At 34.9% G+C, this 20,920-nt stretch overlaps 1 protein-coding gene across 13 annotated transcripts in view; it reads left to right on the top strand.

The window, feature by feature from the left end:
* Positions 1 to 20,920, top strand: part of LOC116844753 (ras-related protein Rab-37-like) — a 556,153-nt gene that overhangs the window by 436,875 nt on the left and 98,358 nt on the right. For 2 of the 13 annotated variants that reach the window (XM_032816752.1, XM_032816751.1), the window contains exon 1: positions 13,606 to 15,755. The exons of the other annotated variants lie outside the window; for them this stretch is intronic. The gene's annotated coding sequence lies outside the window, so the exon portion shown is untranslated. Of the gene's footprint in view, positions 1 to 13,605; positions 15,756 to 20,920 lie in introns of those variants that run through there. 13 annotated transcript variants of the gene reach the window in all.

Here is a 20,920-nt window from a genome sequence, read left to right as displayed (position 1 = left end):
GGGGGGGGGGGGCACGTGCGTGTGGAAAGCAAGGTTGAAACGCCGAAGGACGTAAACATCGCAATATCCGCAACATTATTACGAACTTCGACGACATGTGAAACTATTTATTGAATAAATGGTCGACGATGTTCGGAGGTTTATTTTGCGACGATTTTGATCCTCGCGCTCGCTCCTGTTCTCTCACTCCTGTGGTGAATATAACAACTGCGACATTCCCTGCGAGAATATTTGCGGTCGTACAAAGAGGAAGACATATAGGACATATTTATTGGAAGACGAGTGCTATGTTATTGGAAGGCAACGCACAAAGCATCGCCGTAGTATAAAGGATACAGCATGCATCACGGAACGGTGAAGTAAATATTTTGCTTGTCGGATTCAATCCGAAAATCGATTTATTCGATACACGTGCGACACGTCTAGAAATGACTGAAACTATGTCGTAATTTTACCTTTCTCTGCACATACATACCTAAGATTTCTCAACATGTTGTATATACATATTTTATACACTTATTTTATCTTATTCCCAAAGTTCTTCAGAGTGGAATTTCTCTTAAAATCGGTAAAAAGGAGCGAGTAAAATTTTTACTCGAAGTCGTAGTGAAAATACTGACGTTCGAAATCGCAAGGGAGAATGTTTCACTCAAGTTTAGGGTAGATTCTGATTCTATATGAGCGAAAGTTGTAATCGATTAGAGTGCATGTTCTGGTGACGATGCACAGTACATTCACTCGACGATTCAGAGTGGAAAATTCACTCCATATGAGTGAACAATCGCTCGAGCAATTTTCTCTCTCTCTCTCTTTCCCTCTGTCTATCTATCTATCTCTTGTCATTCTATTTTTCGTGCAAAATTTCACTTCAGCTATTTTTCTTCAGATGCGGTTTCTAGCCAAAGAGTTAGTTCTGTGAAAATATTAAAAAGATTTTTTTATGTAGAATTTTAATATAAACAACTTTTATTGTAAACATTTTTTTGTATTTATATCCGTTTTCGAGAAATTCAGCAAAAACTTTTTTTAGGCATTTAAAAAAATTAAGCAATAGGGATGAAAGGATTTTATAGAAGGGATTATAGGAGAATATAGTGGTCAAAGAAATATTCTGCCTAATTTTAATTAAAATATCACTGTCATCAAGGAAGTTTTATTAACATTATATAGCATCATTTGGCATATAATTTCATTCAAATTTTAAAGGCCACAAAATGGACAAGAAAACCTGTGTTTTTGGAATCAGTTTTTAGAATGTTTTTAAGAAAGTTACACGTGATTTTTATGATACAGTGGTCAAAGTACCATTATGACTGATTCAAAATACCACTGTCGTCAAAGAAGTTTTAACTTTCTTTTTGTGTCTATTGTGCTTGGACAATATTGGGAATTTGGCTAGTTTGACTATCTGTAAAACTACGCCTATGTTCAACTTACAATTTTTCTGAGATCAATGTCCCATTATACAGGGTGTCCCGAAGCTATCGGATGTTATTTTAATGGCAGATTCTTTAGAACATTTTAAAACGAAAATTTTCATACAAAAATGTCGAGGCTATAATAGTTTTCAAATAGGAAGCGATTATATTTCATCAATAACAGGGCTGTGAGATTTCGCGCGCGCTCAGGCACGCCGAAATGACAAGTGATAAAGGTGCCATACGCAGTATAGAATAGTGGACACCTTCATGGTAATAATTGATCGACACTCTGACAGATTAAGTTGAAATATGTCATTATTATTTGAATCATATTTAAGATGTCTTACAACTATTATTTGTATAAAAAATATATTAATGCAATGCGTAGAGAAGCGGCAAAAAACATAATATGACAATGTTATTGTAAATTTATATAATGATCATAATATCGTAAAAAAATAGGAGCAACTTTATCACTTGTTATTTCGACGTGCCTGAACGCGCGAAATCTCAGCCCTGTTATTGGTGAAATATAATCGCTTCCCGTTTGAAAGCTATTATAGCCTCGACACTTTTGTATGAAAGTTTTCGTTTGTTCGAAAATGTTCTAAAGAATCTGCCATTAAAATAACATCCGGTAGCTTCGGGACACCCTGTAATAGCATCACTTGGCATACAGTTCCATTCGAATTTTAAAGGCCACAAAATGGGTAAAAAAACCTATGTTTTTGGAGCACTTTTTAGAGCAGGTTTTCAGAAAAATTACAAACGATATGTTATCATTAAACTAATAAGAAAATATTTCAGAAAATCTCACATAATCCTTTCTCGTTAGCACATTCAGATTGTAATTAATTCATTCTTTAATTCGTTCTTTTAATTTAAACGCAATGGAGCAGGTATAATTAGATAAGAAGGCTCAGTTATATCTTCTCTTTTAATGAACCTCATCAGAAATGAGTGAATTAAAGATTAGCAGAAAACGATTTAATTTCAAAGAGGTACAGATATGATATCTACGAAACGTATAATAAGATTTTTCTCTCCCTGTTGGCGATTATTTCACTCATGATAAAATCTACGATAATCTACAATAATCTACGGTAATCTACGATATCTACAATAATATTCATTTCATCTCTTTCTCTACGAGATTTGAATTAAAGAAAGAACATAACGCATCCAAATGTATATGTCTGTATATACAGGGTGTCTCACAGGGTGTCTCTCCTCCGGGCATTTTGTGGGGACGTAGAACAGGTTGAGGTGAACATAAAAGTCCTATACCGTTTTGCGATATTCGCAATAATTATCGAGATATTAATTATAGAAAACTTGTAAATGATCATGAAGAATATGGTAAATGAGTTATAGTAGCGACGACTGCCGTCGTGTAATTATACTTTAGGTCAAATTGAACAAAAAAGTCCTCTACCATTTTCCAAATAATCACATAGATTTTTAATTATTAATTAAAGAAGATTATTGCACGATTTAGCGTGATAATGCACTCATTTTCTTTAATTAATAATTAAAAATCTATGCGATTATTTGGAAAATGGTAGAGGACTTTTTTGTTCAATTTGACCTAAAGTATAAGTACACGACGGCAGTCATCGCTATTACAATCATTTACCATATCCTGCATGATCATTCACAAATTTTCTACAATTAATATCTCGATAATTATTGCGAATATCGCAAAACGGTATAGGACTTTTATGTTCACCTCGACCTGTTCTACGTCTCCACAAAATGCCCAGAGGAAAGTGTGAGATACCCTGTATATTTTTGCAAAAGTCAATAGAAATGATTTCGCGCGACGAAATAATTCTCATCTCGCCCAACACAATCGCGCCACCAGAAACACCTCAGTATATTATTGTATCTCGCGAAAACACTCGGCAAAGTTATTACATACAGCTCGTCAGGTATTATAGATCTCTGTGGAGGCGATCTGTCGGTACCGTTTGTCCGGTACTGAGCAATAACCAGAATCATATAAATGTCAAATGCAATCCGATAACTCTCGGCAATCGAAACGCCGATTAAGGTCCAGAGGTGCGCTTCGCAGACTAGTCTCGTTAAGCTAAATTAACCTTCTCTTGCGAGGCAGAAACAGAGGGAGGAAGAGAGAGAGAGAGAGAGAGAGAGAGAGAGAGGGAGAGAGAGAGAGAGAGATAGAGTCGCTATTTCAAAGCGACGGCTTCGCGTTTCAACTTATCACACAGTGGGCTGCCTCGACAAAAGCGAAATCCGAGCTGAATTCCCACGACGCAGTCGGACGTGCCTCTACACACACTCATACATACACACACATATACATATACGGAAAATCCAAGCGCCGCTCGATCCTACAACGGGGATAGCCGTGTCTATACGTTGCGTGCGGATTATGAAATACCCAATTTTCATCTCGTCGCGTTTTCCCCATTGTGACACGCGACACGGAGTATCGATGTTCGTGGATGTATCGCGAGTAAATCCGCGTTGCCAGGAAATGCAGCGAAACTACGAGGCGTGTTCGGAAACTAAAGATACAAAGGTACTTAAAAATGTAGAAGAATATTTACTTACCAAATTTTTACTCTCCGAAAATTACATACATATCTTTGTTTTTGTACAGTCTTCATCACTATCCAAATATTTATCAAGTCTATCCGAGTCGAAATTTTGATCCTACGTTGAACCTTGAATTCTACACCGCAGTAGGAGGTAAGACAAGGGATATATCTTAATATAAAGCTCAAAATATAAATGTAAATATATATACATGTAGTTGAAAGTACCTCCTATCAGATAATATCACATTTTTATTGAAATTGTTTCTAGATTTAAAACAAAAAATGTATGTTTTTGTAAAACGCACGAAAATGGAGTTCAAAGAAAATAGGTACCAAAAGCGACATAGCTATTGGAATTTATATAACATGTCGCATATATGATAATATTTGATAATAAATATTTCATTAATGCATTAAATGGTTGAATAATATTCATTTATTTAAAATATAATGTTACAAAAGGGAAATATAATTAAATAAATACATATCTTTTTCCATCTTTTTCATTTTCTCACATATTTTACATATGTTATATTTTTAAAAAACGTTATAAACTTATGTATATATATTTATGTATTTTGTGAATAAAAGAGAAAGTAACTAAAATCGTAAATTATTAATTAGTTTTTTATTCTTAGCTTTTTGCATTGTTTACAGATATTTTCATAGCAGTATTTTTGTTACGGCTATTTTTACTAATTACTTTCTTTTTTAAAGAAAAATAATTACTTAATTACTTTCTTTTTTAAAGAAAAGTGATTTTTTGCTATTACACAATTTTTCACTAGTTTGTAAACAATATTATGAGAAAATGGATAAAGTCTTCAGGCCAATTTTTTAAGAAAGTTTCTACAAAATCAATAACTTTGTCTCAATTTGCTTGCACTTAAATTATAGTTTTATTTTTCCTAAAAATAATAATTCATATTTATATATAACATTATATACAGAGTGTCCCAAAACAATCTCCGAAATTCTCGTGGAGGCACGGTACGAATTACGATGAATATAAAAGTTATATTGTTTTACGATATTCGTAATAATTATCAAGATATTAATTAAAGAATATTTGTGAATGATCACGCGAGATGTGCTAGATGAGCTGTAGTGGCAATACTATAATTAAAGAAAATTGTAGGATGATTTGCTCGCAATAATATATTAATGCTCTCTAATTAACTGAAAATCTATATTATTAGGAAAATGGTGGAGGATTTTTTTGTTCAATTTGACCTAATATACAAACACACGATGTCAGACGTCACCATTACAGCGTATCTACCATATCTCGCGTGATAGACTTTTTTAATTAATATCTCGATAATTATTACGAATTTCACAAAATGGTATAGGATTTTTATGCTCACCTCAATCCGTACTATGCCTCTACGAAAGTTTCAGAGATTGTCCTGGCACATTCTCTATATCCATGTTTGGTAATATTAAAATATTTTCTTTATAGTCTCTTAATTTAAAAAAGAAGTTTATATTATTAAAAAATTAAAGGCTCTTGAAACGCAATCAAAACAAAAAAAGAATAAGGCAATTAAGAGCCAACTGCCGATCGTAAAAGCGAAATTTACAATTTAATAAAAGCTAATGTAGTATATTGATTTAAGTTTACAATAGTTCAGACGTTTCGGTCCAAGTTTTGGGCCCCCTTCAGTGATAATTTAAAATATAAAAAACATAGTTTCATAAATATCGTTTAAACTTATATTATTGTTCCATATATGACGATCAGATTATTCAAATCGCATTAAATATGTACGTAAGTTGCTCCAAGTGTGCTCTATGTACACTAATTGACGTATCATATTGGCTCCAAAATTGGCTAAAGCATTGGCTCTTACGTTTTGCGATACCAGGTTATATTTAGTGACTTTACTTGAAATTGTTCAGCAGCGCAGTGACACACGCGATGTGTCGTGCATTGTCGTGGAGCAGGCAAACGCCATAAACAATAGTAATTTGTCTGTGAAATTCCGCCGGATGGTCATCTCTTGCGTTCAGAAAATGTATAACGGAATGAACTTTGCATTTGGCAGGGCTTTGGATAGGCGTCGCCAATCTAAACGCTCGTCATTCGCTCATTAGTTCGAGCAAAACCTATTCTTGTGCCGCCAAGCAAAAGTGAAACAGCCAGAGCCAAAACCAGTTGCCGCCAATCAGCTACCATAAATTTCCCTATCGACCTAAATGCGATGTATCTTGTTTCCAGACACGCCTCATAAAAGCTCCGTCACCGCGTGAGCATCAAAGGGGAGAAGGGGGAAGCATTGTTGTTTGTTTTAAGAGTAAACACGTCTCAACTAGATCGAGGTCGCGCACGACGTGTTCTTGGCCCGGTAATTATTGCATTAATCATTCGTCGGGGAACGGCGACGCGTGTTCCACCTAATTGTCGGCATGCTTGTCAAACGCTCTCGGCCCATTAAGTCGTGGCGTTGCTCCAACTCACGGTGAGAGATCCGATCCTCTGGGTCGAAGCACTGCCGCAGCGTCATATCGCGTCTCCTCGTGTTTATGAACGCGTCTCGCCTCGCATCGCATCCATCACGCGACAATGGGCCTCGTACCGAAGTAATCCGTAGTCCAGTCGCCCCTCGGAGGATTCTCGGCCACGCGACGCGTCGCTAGAGAAGCAATTCGGTGTCTTCTTGGAAGAACTCTACGGGACCCGCGGATTTCGTCCGTCGACTGAACGTCGGATTCTCGTCGACCGCGTAGGAGGTACCCGTGTAGAAATTTCCCAAGATTTTCCCAGACATAGCATAGATTCCGATTAGTATGTCAAACTTGTCCCAAAATTGGTTATCCCACTACAGCAATGGGGAATCTCATTCTTGTCTCAAATATGGCTTATCTGTCTAGAATCGAAACACAGGAATACAACAGAGCCTCGTTATAAGTCAGATTTCGGGCCTGTAGGAGTGTAAGATGAACTTATAACAAGACCTCCTTCTCCAATAGCGCTGGTAAGTCTAATCTCTGCCGGCTGTACGTGTAGACACAAGTATGTGCACATAGAGTTGTCTCGAGAAATAGCTAGTAAGTAGTAACGTGGAGGAAACTGTAATTAGTTTTAATGAAGATATATCAGTAGTGGTAGAAAGTTCCTAGCTTTTTTGGCAAAATTCAATCTTTATTTGAAAACAGAAAGAGCTCAATCATCCTCGAAATATTCCTCGTTATCATCGATGATTCTCTGCCATCTTTCGGGCAGCTTGCGATTTTCTTGTGATAGAAGTTCGAGACAATACTCGTCGATGCGGACTTCTTCTATTCTGAAGTGTGTCTCACCTAAGTGATGCTGCATCAGCTAGAATTGGTGATGATCGGAAAGGGCCATGTCTGGTGAATACGAGTAGTTCCCAGCCCAACGCGAAGGTGATCTGCTTCGTCGCCTCAGCAGCATGTGGCCGTGCATTGTTATGCAGCAGGATGACTTTGCAATTTCCTTGCCCAGTAAATGGCTTCTTTTCCTCCAATGCATCGTTCAAATTGATGAGTCGCTGTTGGCAGCCCACCGTGACTGTTTCCACATGGTTACAGCAATCTATTCTATATGGAATTCCTATAAATATACGTAAAAAAAATTTCAGTTGGTGCAACCAAATCGGAACCAACTGAAAATTAAATGATCAGAAACGATATCTCTGTTATGAAAACTAATATTTCTGTTGTCGCAACCAAAAATATTCGTCTGAACATTCAATGATATTAGAACTTGGTTGAGGCAACTGAGAACAATTGACTATACAGAAGCCTCATAAAGGAATTTTTCTGTTCCTTGGTTACAGCAGTTCATGATACAGCACACCTTTTCAGCTAAAAATACTTTATTTTCTGTATTTTTTGTCCATTGAGTATAATAGTTGGTGCAAATGAAGGATTACCTCTTTAATATTATATAAATATATCGACATTACCGATTAAAAAAAGCGCGAATTCCTCACAGACTTGCAAGCTGTCTCAGATTAATCTCTGCGATGTTTCTGGGAACGTAGAATCGAACATAAAAGTCCCGTTTTGTTCGTTTCATTAGATACAGAGCCTTTTTGGCGTGAATATTGAACTTTGCAATGGATGTCGTCGGTTGGCCAGAATTTATCTATAATTTTTTGTGCTTGTGATTATCGTACAGGATCCACTTTTCATCACTCGTAATGATTTGATGCAAAAAGTCTTTGTTTGAACCGACTTAGCAAAGACAGTGCGGTGTCATACCAGCGCACTTTGTTCTCTTTAATCAATTCATGCGGCATCCATTTTTCTTTTCCTTCCGAATCTTTTCCATTTGAAACGATCGGCTTTTTGGCTGACTCCCAGCTGTTCCACGAGTTCTTTTTGAACGTGCGTTGTATTTCGATTTAATAATGCTTGCAGCTCTCGTCCGACTCAAACTTGACAGTTTGTCTAGAACGTGATAAGCCTTTCAGATCAAAATCTCCACTGCAAAATTATTTATATCAATTTTTACACGTTGCGTGGCTTATAGCATCATCACCATACACAGTAAAAATCATTACGACAGCTTCAGCAGCGCTTTTTTGAAAATGAAATACTAAGGAGTGGATGGAGTATCGAATATTCTTTTTGATTACGACTATCATGAATAATATTGATTTTTGAGGTTATATTGGTCCAGCATAGCTTTTTGTAATCATTAATGTTAACATTTTAAAATCGCAAGAGGATAGAAAAATATTTCAATTTGTAATGTTGTTCCAGTCGACGCAAAACTTAAAACTAAAAACATTTTACTACTATTAATATTTGAGGAAAATATATGAAAGAAAAGGATTTATAGCGGGAGGAATTATAACGAGGTCTCCTATGCTATACTTATAATTATACAAGCAAAAAACAATTCTGTTGGTGCAACCGAATTTTTGGTTGTTCAGGGATCAGACGAAAACTCGGCTGTAGGAACAGAAAAATTCCTTTATGAGGTTTCTGTATAGTCAATTGTTCTCAGTTGCCTCAACCAAGTTCTAATATCATTGAATGTTCAGACGAATATTTTTGGTTGCGACAACAGAAATATTAGTTTTCATAACAGAGATATCGTTTCTGATCATTTAATTTTCAGTTGGTTCCGATTTGGTTGCACCAACTGAAATTTTTTTTACGTATATTTATAGGAATTTCATATAGAATAGATTGCTGTAGGAGGGATGAAGTCAGGATTAATAAAGGAGAGTGATAGACAGTAAGATGCTTTCCTTATCTAATTATCTAGTTGGTGGGGAAACCGAAGGAAGAGGAGCAATTACATGATCAATACGTTTTGTTCCTTCTTTTTATTGTTTTAATCTCCTTTAATTCTCTTATATCACTCTCTTTTAGAGTGCTGTTTGCATTTGTCTTAGCATATTTTCGTCCTTCAGACATCTTGTTATCAACAGTCCTAAGAATGCACAATCTATTCTACACATGGAAAAAAAGGTTTGGTTGAATTAACCAAATATCTGGTCGAATATGAACGATCCAGAAATTCCGATTGAAGTAACCCGAATTCTGTTTAAGTTAACAAGATTTTTGGTAGACTAACCAAATATGTCTGGTTATTTAACTAGATACGTCTGGTTAAATAACTAGACATGTCTGGTTAAATAATCAGACATGTTTGGCTAGTCTACCAAAAATCTTGTTAACTTAAACAGAATTCGGGTTACTTTAATTGGAATTTCTAGATCGTTCATATTCGACCAGATATTTGGTTAATTCAACCAAATCTTTTTTTTCCGTGCAGGATGTTCCAGATTCATCTCCGTAACGTTCGTGGAAACATAAAACGAATTGAGATGAATAAAAGTTCCATACTATCTTGCGATATTCCCAATAAATTCCGAGATATTAATTAAAGAAGATTAGTGAATGATCACGCGCGATATGGCAGATGAGCTCTAGTGACGATGTATGCTGTCGTATGCTTGTATATGGCCCTTTTTTAGTCGGTAATGTCGATATACTTGTATAATATTAAACGGGAAATCCCTTTTTTATACCAATTATTATACTCAATAGGCAAAAAATACAAAAAGTAAAGTATTTTTAAAATACTATGAGTATTTTTATTATTGACTATTTTTATTTTATTGAATAATGAAATTATTCTAATCTAATAATTACTCTTATCTAATAATAATAAAATTATTCAATAAAATCAATATATGGTTTGTTTAATTCTAATGTAAAATTCTAATGTAATATTAAACGGGAAATCCCTTTTTTATATCAATTATTATACTCAATAGACAAAAATACAAAAAGTAAAGTATTTTTAAAATACTATGAGTATTTTTATTATTGACTATTTTTATTTTATTGAATAATGAAATTATTCTAATCTAATAATTACTCTTATCTAATAATAATGAAATTATTCAATAAAATCAATATATGGTTTGTTTAATTCTAATGTAAAATTCTAATGTAATATTAAACGGGAAATCCTTTTTTTATACCAATTATTATACTCAATAGGCAAAAAATACAAAAAGTAAAGTTTTAAAATAGTATGAGTATTTTTATTATTGACTATTTTTATTTTATTGAATAATGAAATTATTCTAATCTAATAATTACTCTTATCTAATAATAATAAAATTATTCAATAAAATCAATATATGGTTTGTTTAATTCTAATGTAAAATTCTAATGTAATATTAAACGGGAAATCCTTTTTTTATACCAATTATTATACTCAATAGGCAAAAAATACAAAAAGTAAAGTTTTAAAATAGTATGAGTATTTTTATTATTGACTATTTTTATTTTATTGAATAATGAAATTATTCTAATCTAATAATTACTCTTATCTAATAATAATGAAATTATTCAATAAAATCAATATATGGTTTGTTTAATTCTAATGTAAAATGGAATATTGGAATGCTTTCTTACTTAAAATTGCGTATTTAAAACATAACACTTTTATCAAAACTCATAATTATTTTGGAATAGTTATGGGAATCAGATCCCAATTAAAACCCAAGGAATTTTCTACGCGGATATCGATATTATTCTACTTCGGTTTTACGATGCATCTCGATGCACGCGAGCGTAACGGCGGTATCTCGATAGGAAGATCGTTTCGGTGCAATCGACGAGCTCTCCATGGAGTTTCCTTTCTTCTTCTTTCATCGATCGCCCCGGGGCGGATCGCGATCGTAAAGGTGAGGCAGTCGCGAGCGGATGAGCGATAAGAAGAGCGAGTGATTTCAGCTTGCTCCGCGAGATGTTTTCCCCATGAAACGCGTTCGCGTGTAGTATCTGAAGCGAGTATATCGAGACGCGATTCTTCAAGCAGGATCTCGTCGATGATGAACGACTCACAACCGCGTTATTGTGTTGCCGAGCAAGAAGGTTCCGCGTTATCTCGGGCGAAGTTTCAATGCGAATTCCTTGCGTATTAATGTCGGCCGATCGAGTCGCCGAGGAACGGCCGCTTCTTCTCTCTCTCCCCGTCTCTCTCTCTCTCGCTCTCGACGAGCTATAGTTTACCATATAAATTGCGAGATTTCTTCGTCATTTTTATGCGTCAAACTGAGCGGTATTTCGCTTCGTAGACGGTAACCTATTTTTGCGAAGAGATAAGCCGGTGCCGCGCTAAGACTCGCGAAGTCTCGTGAATTCGTTCTTTTCTATTCTGAACATAATAATGTTCCGCGCTTTTTTTCCTTATTCTTCTGCTTTTTTCTTCTTGCTATCTCCCCCACGCTCACATTTACGCGTAACCTATTTTCGTGGATTATTCGTCAGCATTTCCACGTTTTAGCCACGAGTTTGCGCAACACGATGGTTTATTAATTGCGGTAGCTGTGTTTGGCGGATATCATGTCATTTTGACCAATGTCAACGTCAATATATGTCTGGCTTTTTTTGGAAATTTAGGGACCTATCCTTCTTGTCCAGTGGGAGAATTTATTTTCCAATAAAAGATCTGTCTCTCATTGGACATGACGGATAGGTTCCGAAACTTACAAAAAAAAACCAAACAATCTTTCCGATCACGAGTGTACAAGTGACATGTCAAAAAATCGAAAAGAACGACGGGGAATCGATTATTAATTATTCACTACACCTCCGAACACGCGGAACATATTTATGCTCCTGTCATATCATATTTTGTATACATTACAAATAATAAAAATAATAAAAGTATTCTCCAAAGTTCTTAAAGTGGAATTATGCTCAAAAAGAGTTAAAACTAACGATATTTTCAAAGCCATTATGAAAATACTGGCACTCAAAATCGCAAAAAGGAATATTTCACTCAAGCTTAAAATGGATTCTGACTCCATTGAACAAATGTTCCAATCGATTAGAATGAATTTTGTGAATATATTCCTGACGGTGGAAATACAGAGGATTGTATATATGCTTAGCCATTCCCCAGCCATTTCTTAATCGAAAGGAATTAAAAATTTTCGACCTAATGTACTCATTTCTAGATAATCAGAGATTGTTACTGTTGATTATTCGAAGAAACTGTAGTGCTGTCAAACATCAGAGCTCAGCTGTCGTTTAGCAGTGACACTTTGATAGCTTAATATTTTGTTTTGCGTTTATAATCGTAGTTATCCGTGTTACGTGTAATTGTGACATTATTAGTGATAAAACATGGATAACGATAAAAACACTATTCTCGCTGTCTTACAACTTTTAAAAAGGTACAATTTAAAGGTAATTACTGCAATATTCTTCGAATAATATCAATAGTCACATACACACATATAGCTATGCATATCTTCTGTACATCAGATTCACTCTTTAGTTTTGAGTAAATATTCACTCAATGATTCAAAGTGGAAAATTCGCTTAATATGAGTGAACAGTCACTCGAAGTCGAGTGACTTAGTCACTCTACTTTTTGAGTGAAATCTCACTTCAAGAAATTTAAAAAGTACTCCCAAAAAATTTCTTAGAGATCATACTCGAAACGAAAGAGTGACAATATTTTCACTTAAGGAGACTGGAGGCTCAGATTGCTCCAGAAAATTGTACTTGTTTTTTTTACAATTTTTTATGACAAACTGAATGAATATGCGAAAGTGTTATTTTGACGTGTATTTATACAACATATAAAAAGAAAAAGAATATAATTTTGATGATTAATATAAGTATATGATACATGCAGTTAAAATATATTTCGTTTTTCTTTTCAAGGTCGTCATTTTGCAATAATATCTTGATTCTCGATGGTTCAATTAAGCTGAATTTTAGGTAGAAAATTTCCTTAAGCTTGTCGTTATCGTATGAACCACTGACAAACTCGTGAAAATATTTAATTTTGAAATATTAATTTTTTCACTATAAAAAATGAAAAATTTAATAATATTCCATTAAGATATTTGCAATTTTGTTAACTTTTACTCAATTTCTATTACAGTGGTTTACACGATAACGACAAGCTTACGGAAATTTTCTACCTAAAATTCAGCTTAATTGAACCATCGAGAGTCAAGATATTACTATAAAATGACAACCTTCGAAAAGAAAAACGGAATATATTTTAACTGCCTGTACCATACCCTTATATTGAATATTTGATTATCAAAATTATATTTTTTTTCTTTTTATACGTTTTATAAATACATGTCAAAATAACACTTTTGCATATTCATTCAATTTGTCATAAAAAATTGTGAAAAAACTTATACGATTTTCAGGCAATCTGACTCTCCAGTCCCCTTAAGACAATAGTGAAAGTTTTATCATTCGAAATCTCGTATGTTTCTCTCAAGCTTAACACTAGATTTATGGGACAATTTGATGGTCAATTTGACGGGTATTCGGAGAAATAGGTATACGACATAGAGAATTTCAAAATTAGAAATCTGAAGAGTAAATGAATAATTTGGATATATAATTGCATTATTCCATTAATAAAAGTCAACAAAAATTTCTAGAAAATAATAATAGTAATAATTCTATAATTTTGCTCGTGAAATCCGAAACCCGTCAAATTGACGGGTCCTGTAAATCTAGTGTAAAAATGGATTCTGACTTCATATAAACAAATGTTCCAACCGAATATATTCCTGTGACGGTGGAGTATATCAGATTCAATCTTCAGTTTTGAATGAAAATATTCACTTAACAATTCAAAGTGAAAACGTCATTTTATACGAGTGAACAGTCATTCAAATTCGAGTGATTTCGGTAGTCACTCTACTTTTCGAGTAAAATCTCATTTCGAGAAATTTAAGAAGTTCTCCCAAAATTTCTTAGAGTAGGATCGAAACGAGTTAAGAGTATTTTCACTTAAAGCGATAGTGAAAATACTGCCATTCGACATCGCATGTTTCACTCAAATTTAAACTTAATCCAATGTGTTTTTAATCCAATGTGTTCTTAATCCAATGTGTTCTTTGCTTCCTATTTTCTTTCCCTTTATTTCTTTCTGACTCCAATCTTAAGCCTTAAATGAGAAAAAGGCAGAGAACAAGAAACAGGAAGCAAAGAGCACGTTGTAGATTAAACTTTAAAGTGGATTTTAATTCCACTATAATCCAATTATTCCAATTATATTCCAATATATTGAATGTCTCAATCAATTAGGTATTTCTGTGACGGTAAAGTACACAATCCGATATAGTAGCTTAAACATTCATTAGACCTAGTTACAATCAAATTTCTAGATCACAACGTTTCTACATATTCATGTATCATAACTGTGTTGATTATTCCGAGGAAGCGTTACCTCAAAGTCCTGATACTGCAGGAATATACGGACACATTGCAACATGATTAGAAATTCGATTGGAACTAGGTCTAACAAATGTTGAAAGGCTATTATGCCGGCCTGTGCGATTTACTCTTCAATTTTGCGTGGAAATATTCATTGGACGATTCAGAGCGGAGAATTCACTCTGTATAAGCGAAAAATCGTTTGAATTCGGGTATGCATTCTACTTTCCGATCGAAATATCACTCCAAGAAACTCCGAGAGTGGCAAATAATCGGCTATATTTTTATATATAGAACGACAGATAAAATCGATTATTGTAAAAAAACCGAAATCTTAAGCAAAATTCCGTTATTTTGTAGATTTATTGATATACTGGTGTGCAAAGTTTAATATCACCGATCGGGTTTTCATGCCATTTCACGTACAAAAAAACTAAGACTACAACCGAATTTCAGTTAAACATATAAACTTTACTACAAATTACTACAACATATAAAAAGAAGAAAAATATAATTTAACTGAAATTCGGTGAGATGAAACTCGGAAAGTGAATATTTTGCGAGATACATTTCATATCTTAAAAGAGAAGAGAACAGAAAAAAGCCATAGATCCCACATTAACTTGTAATGGCGAACAAATTGGCGGATTATTGGCTGGCAATAAGTCGAGCGAGTTGTCAGGAACGGCTGTTGCGGCCGGCTATTGTGCGAGCTGAAGCTGGTAGGTGCTTCGACACCGGCTAGGAAATCGACCTTTACTCGCCGTGTAGCGCGAACAATGAGCAATAAAGACGATAAGAGTTAATTTCATCGGTCGGCACCGGTGCCTCGCTCGTGCTTCGTATTCACTATTCAGCGGCCGGCCGCGAAGTGGAAAAAAAGCGGCCGTACCGCTCGTTGGCATCGGTCGCGTGTGTCAGTAGCGGAAAACGCACGCGTACGTACATATGCACTCGATACGGTTTCGTTCTCGCGGTACGTTCGCGTGTGTGCGAGTGGAGAAGGAAAGCGAGACGAACGCGATCGACGACACACAACGGGACATCGCTCGAATCTCCCTTCGTCCAAGTGGGACTTCTGTCGCAATTAAGCGGCGACGCTTTTGCTCGTCACGCTTCTATTTGGGCATTATGTGATAATTGCGCGTCCTGATCTTTTACCGAGATTGTTGTTGCGAGACAGATTGTCATATTTTGACGTCCCTGCACGCGACGCGTGTTCTGTTAGATTGGTGAAAGTTGAACTGCGATACGTTGGCGGTTAAGGGGACTGGAGGGTCAGATTTGCCTGAAAATCGTGCTTGTTCTTTCACAATTTTTTATGGCAAACTGAACGGATATGCGAAAGTGTTGTTCTGACGTGTATTTATACAACATATAAAAAGAAGAAAAATATAATTTTGATGATCAAATATTCAATATAAGTGTATTGTACATGCAGTTAAAATATATTTCGTTTTTCTTTTCAAGGTCGTCATTTTGCAAGTAATATCTTGGCTCTCGGTGGTTCAATTAAGCTGAATTTTAGGTAGAAAATTTCCGTAAGCTTGTCGTTATCGTGTGAACCATTAACAAACTCGTGAAAATATTTAATTTTGAAATATTAACTTTTTTTACTATAAAAAACTGAAAATTTAATAATATTTCATTAAGATATTTGCAATTTTGTTAACTTTTACTCAATTTATATTATAGTGGTTCACACGATAACGATAAGCTTACGGAAATTTTCTATCTACAAAAAAAATATGGTTGAATTAACCAAATATCTGGTCGAATATGAACGATCCAGAAATTCCAATTGAAGTAACCCGAATTCTGTGTAAGTTAACAAGATTTTTTGCGGACTAACCAAATATGTCTGGATATTTAACCAGACATGTTTAGTTAAATAACCAGACATGTTTGGTTATTACCAAACATTTTTGATCTATCAAAAATCTTGTTAACTTAAACAGAATTCGGGTTACTTCAATCGGAATTTCTGGGTCGTTCATATTTGACCAGATATTTGATTAATTCAGCCACATATTTTTTTCCGTGTAAAATTCAGCTTAATTGAACCACCGAGAGTCAAGATATTACTGCAAAATAACGACTTTGAAAAGGAAAACGAAATATATTTTAAATGTACAATACACTCTTATATGGAATATTTGATCATCAAAATTATATTTTTCTTCTTTTTATATGTTGTATAAATACACGTCAGAATAACACTTTCTTTATTCATTCAGTTTGTCATACAAAATTGTGAAAGAACAAGCACGATTTTCAGACTCTTTAGTTATTTTGTACATGAAATGACGTGGAAACCCGATCGGTGATACTAAACTTTGCACACTAGTATATCAATGAATCTGCAAAATAACGGAATTTTACTTAAGTTCTCGATTTTTTTTACAATAATTGATTTAGGGGACCTCCAGTCTCCTTAATGCAATTTTACGAAGGTAATTGAAGCTCAGTGATTGTTCTCCTTGCACAGGAAAAATTCTCTCTTTTCGTGACGACTTTTGTGCGCGATTCTCTCATTGAATACTTTTATACGATACACTGTATAAAATGTGCTCACTATAGTGACCGGTAATTCTCGCTCACGGGCGAGCAAATACATGCATCGGGGACTTGAATATTTATCCCGCGGACGCGAGGAACACATTGTAATTAATCGGATTCAGTCAATATTGATGAAATTGATTCGTGACTACGATAGCCGTGTATCTGGTTATCGACTGAATAAATCCAGTTGTTTCATATTCACGAGCGTACTTTTTAAGTGGGCGCAAGCATTTATTGTAATGCGCGATGATGCGCGTATCCCCTATTTTGTAATTCGCGCGATGTGTTCGCTATATCAAGTAACGGGGGCGAGATGCGTATATAAATTCATCCCGCTGATATAAACTTCAGATTTAAATCATTATCAGCACACGCGCGCTCGCTCACTCGCTCTGTATTAATTTTTTGTCTGAGTTTTTCTAATTATCGCATAAATCAAGGAGGATTACCATAGAAAATTTATGAAATGTCAGGGCATCAACGTGTCCGTCCAAGTTGCTTTTGACTGACACACAGGATGCAGCATTTAAAATGTGCGACTCCAAAATATATAAAAAATAAAGTAAAATAACAAAAAAATATTTCAGACAGAGGTTGTAAGGTTTCAAGGAGGATGTATATAATAGTATATAGTGCTATTGGTTTGACTTTATGATGGCGTGCTAAGATTTTCGTAAAGTCAATTTGAATTTCCTTTTGAATTCATATGGTTTTTTTACACAAACTATAACAATACATGCACGCGTTACGTGCGCGCCATATAGCTAATAAATACAATAAAAAATGTAAAATAAAAATAAAATAAAAATTAAATTAAATTAAAATATACTTTAATTAATTAATAATTATAGGGAGAGACAGGGAGAGACGGGGAGAGACAGGGAGAGACAGGGAGAGACAGGAGAGGCAGAGAGAGATAGAGTGAAACAGGGAGAGACATATCTCTACTATATTTTTTTTCATGACTTAACCAACGCGATGACAGCTATTTGCCTGGTAATTTGACAGGCGCAAACGACACGAAGCAAAGACCGCAGCTCAGATTAAGCGAGCTAAGCGAGAGAACCAATCAGCATCGCGGAAAAGCGGCAAAAATTAAATTTCTTAAATGCCTTTTTTTTTAGAGAGGATCGATTTATAGAGTTTGTATATAAAAGTACAAAGATAAAATTATCGGAATACACTTTCTTCGAGATATCTTAAATTTTATCCTGATATTTTTCAGCACAAGATATGAAATGTCTCGTAAAATATTCACTTTTCGATAATTCCATTTCAATGTTTTTATACATAGAATGACAGATAAAATGGATTATTGAAAAAAACCCGAGATCTTAAACAAAATTCCGTTATTTTGCGGATTCATTGATATACTAGTGTGCAAAGTTGAGTATCACTGATCGGGTTTTCACGTCATTTCACGTACAAAGGAACTAAGGTGAAAAATTCGGTGAAGTGAAACTCGGAAAATGAATATTTTGTAAGATATTTTTCATATCTTACACTGAAAAGTATTAAAAAGAAATATAAAATATCTCAGAAAGTATTTATTTTTCGATGATATTATCCCAGTACTTTTATACGCAGGACGATTCTAGAGATCGATTCGTACTCAACAAACCACATGATTCCATTTAAAAAATTAAAACTGACTTTAAAAATATAACTTTGGCGTGTGTATATATATATATATATATATATATATATATATATATTAATTTAACGTAACTTGTATTTTATATCAGATATCTGTGTGATGTCACTACGTGAGAAGGCTTTAAATCTGTTATAAATTGTCTGTTAAAGATAATATGTTAAATATTTCTAATTCTATTTTCACTCCTCATTAACGGACAAATAAAATATCCTTGATATTATAAAAGAAAATATATATAATTTTTTATATATTGTATAATTTTATGAACGTCATATATGAGAATATACGAAGAAGAAGCGAAGAATCGGGAGAGAATATTAATATTGAGGCTGGAAACAGACACTCGAGAGCGTCTATATGCTGTATCAAAACGGAACGTCGTATATAGAGAATTTATTAAACCGTGAATTTTTGTTTAGGATATTTTGTTTATTAGCTCAATTCTCTCTTTGAATTTCTGTGCTGAGTGATGGTCCCGCGGCCATACATACGATTGTTTACAATTCCGATTAGATTGTAGATTTACTCATCTGTTCTGCTCAAAGGTACAGTTATCATATGAGGATAAGGTTGACAGATATCCGACATCGTATGCTTTATAGTTTAAAACATACGATACTAAATACCGCCATCATTCGCTAGCTGTTATCGATACTTAACTATAATCTTGAACAGGTGAGCAAATCCACTGTTGAGTTCCCGACTTACTGCAACAGATAAACAATAAATAAATAAAACATTCTTCTCTTTTTAATATGCCTAAATCTAGATATATAATCATACATACATATAAAAGTTTTAAAATAAAGTTTTAAAGTAATCTTAAACAGGATGTCTTGAAGAGGTCTAAAAACAATATCTCAAAGACATCTTAAGTCTTGAAGAGACTTCATAGAAACCTCATTCTAAAAATTTTATAAGACCTCTCTCTTTCTCCCTCTCTCTCTATCTCTCTTTCCCTCTCTTTGGAAGATTTCTTCAAGCCATCATCATATTGTGTGGTTCTGTATGCGTTTGTAAAATCCGAGCGAATATTCAGTCGCTTACCATCTTTTTTAAAGGATCAACTGTAAAATGACGCAAATCTGTTTGCAGATTTTCATTCATTATTATATTCTTACAGTTGAGGCTTTTCTATATCGGTTTTTCTATGTGTCCGAAAATATTTATTTTCAACAAAGTTATATGGTAGCTCAACATTGCTAAGACTGACAGATCCAGATAGTACTGTATATCCCAAAAACGTACTGATATTACAGATCTACATATAAAAAGATTTAATAAAAAGGTCAAATATCAGTATATAATTATGAAAATACGATATCAGTATATAATTATATTAAATATCGGTGTATAATTATAAAAATATATAACACACACACACACACAATGAAGTACATGACACTTACATAATCCAAATAGTGGGATGTTCCGCTGGGAAGGACGTCTCAAAGGCACCCGTCTCGTTCCACTTTGGCCAAGTTGTCCGAACTAATTTCGAACAACTATATATATCTTCTAGCAATATTCCCAGCAATTAACAACAATAGCGCGTGGGATTTCGTGCCTGTCCACCTGACAATTTCTACCGATAATTATTCGCGCCGGGTCGACACGTGTCCGGCAGCGACGGCGCAACCTGTCCGGACGCTCTCGAGTGTCTGTTTCCAGCCTCAATATTAATTTCCCCGTCCGATTCTCCGCTTCTTCGTTCACGGCGCGATTTGGATCTTAATCATCAGCGGGATTCTCGCCCGTTCGCCTCACGATGGTGAGACAAGATGGAGAGAAAGACGGGAGGAGAGAGGGGGGGAGGGAGGAAAGGAGAGAAAAAAAGAGAAGAGCGGCGTGAGAAAAAAAAGCGCAATCGAGGGTAGTCGGGGGAGACGCGACGGAGGGTAGAGAGTACTTCAGCAACGCGTTTGCAGCGGCGTCCGGCAAACGCGTCCTGCGACCGACACATTTTCCATGCCGATGCACTTACCCTCGCGCCCCCCCCCCCCCCCCCCCCCCCC

The sequence above is a fragment of the Odontomachus brunneus genome, unplaced genomic scaffold, assembly GCF_010583005.1.
Source record: "Odontomachus brunneus isolate Ranch 3 - 2012 unplaced genomic scaffold, Obru_v1 Obru_scaffold_046, whole genome shotgun sequence".
NCBI lineage: Eukaryota > Metazoa > Arthropoda > Insecta > Hymenoptera > Formicidae > Odontomachus > Odontomachus brunneus.
Note: the sequence above shows the minus strand (reverse complement) of the source record. Positions and strands in the feature narration are given on the sequence as shown.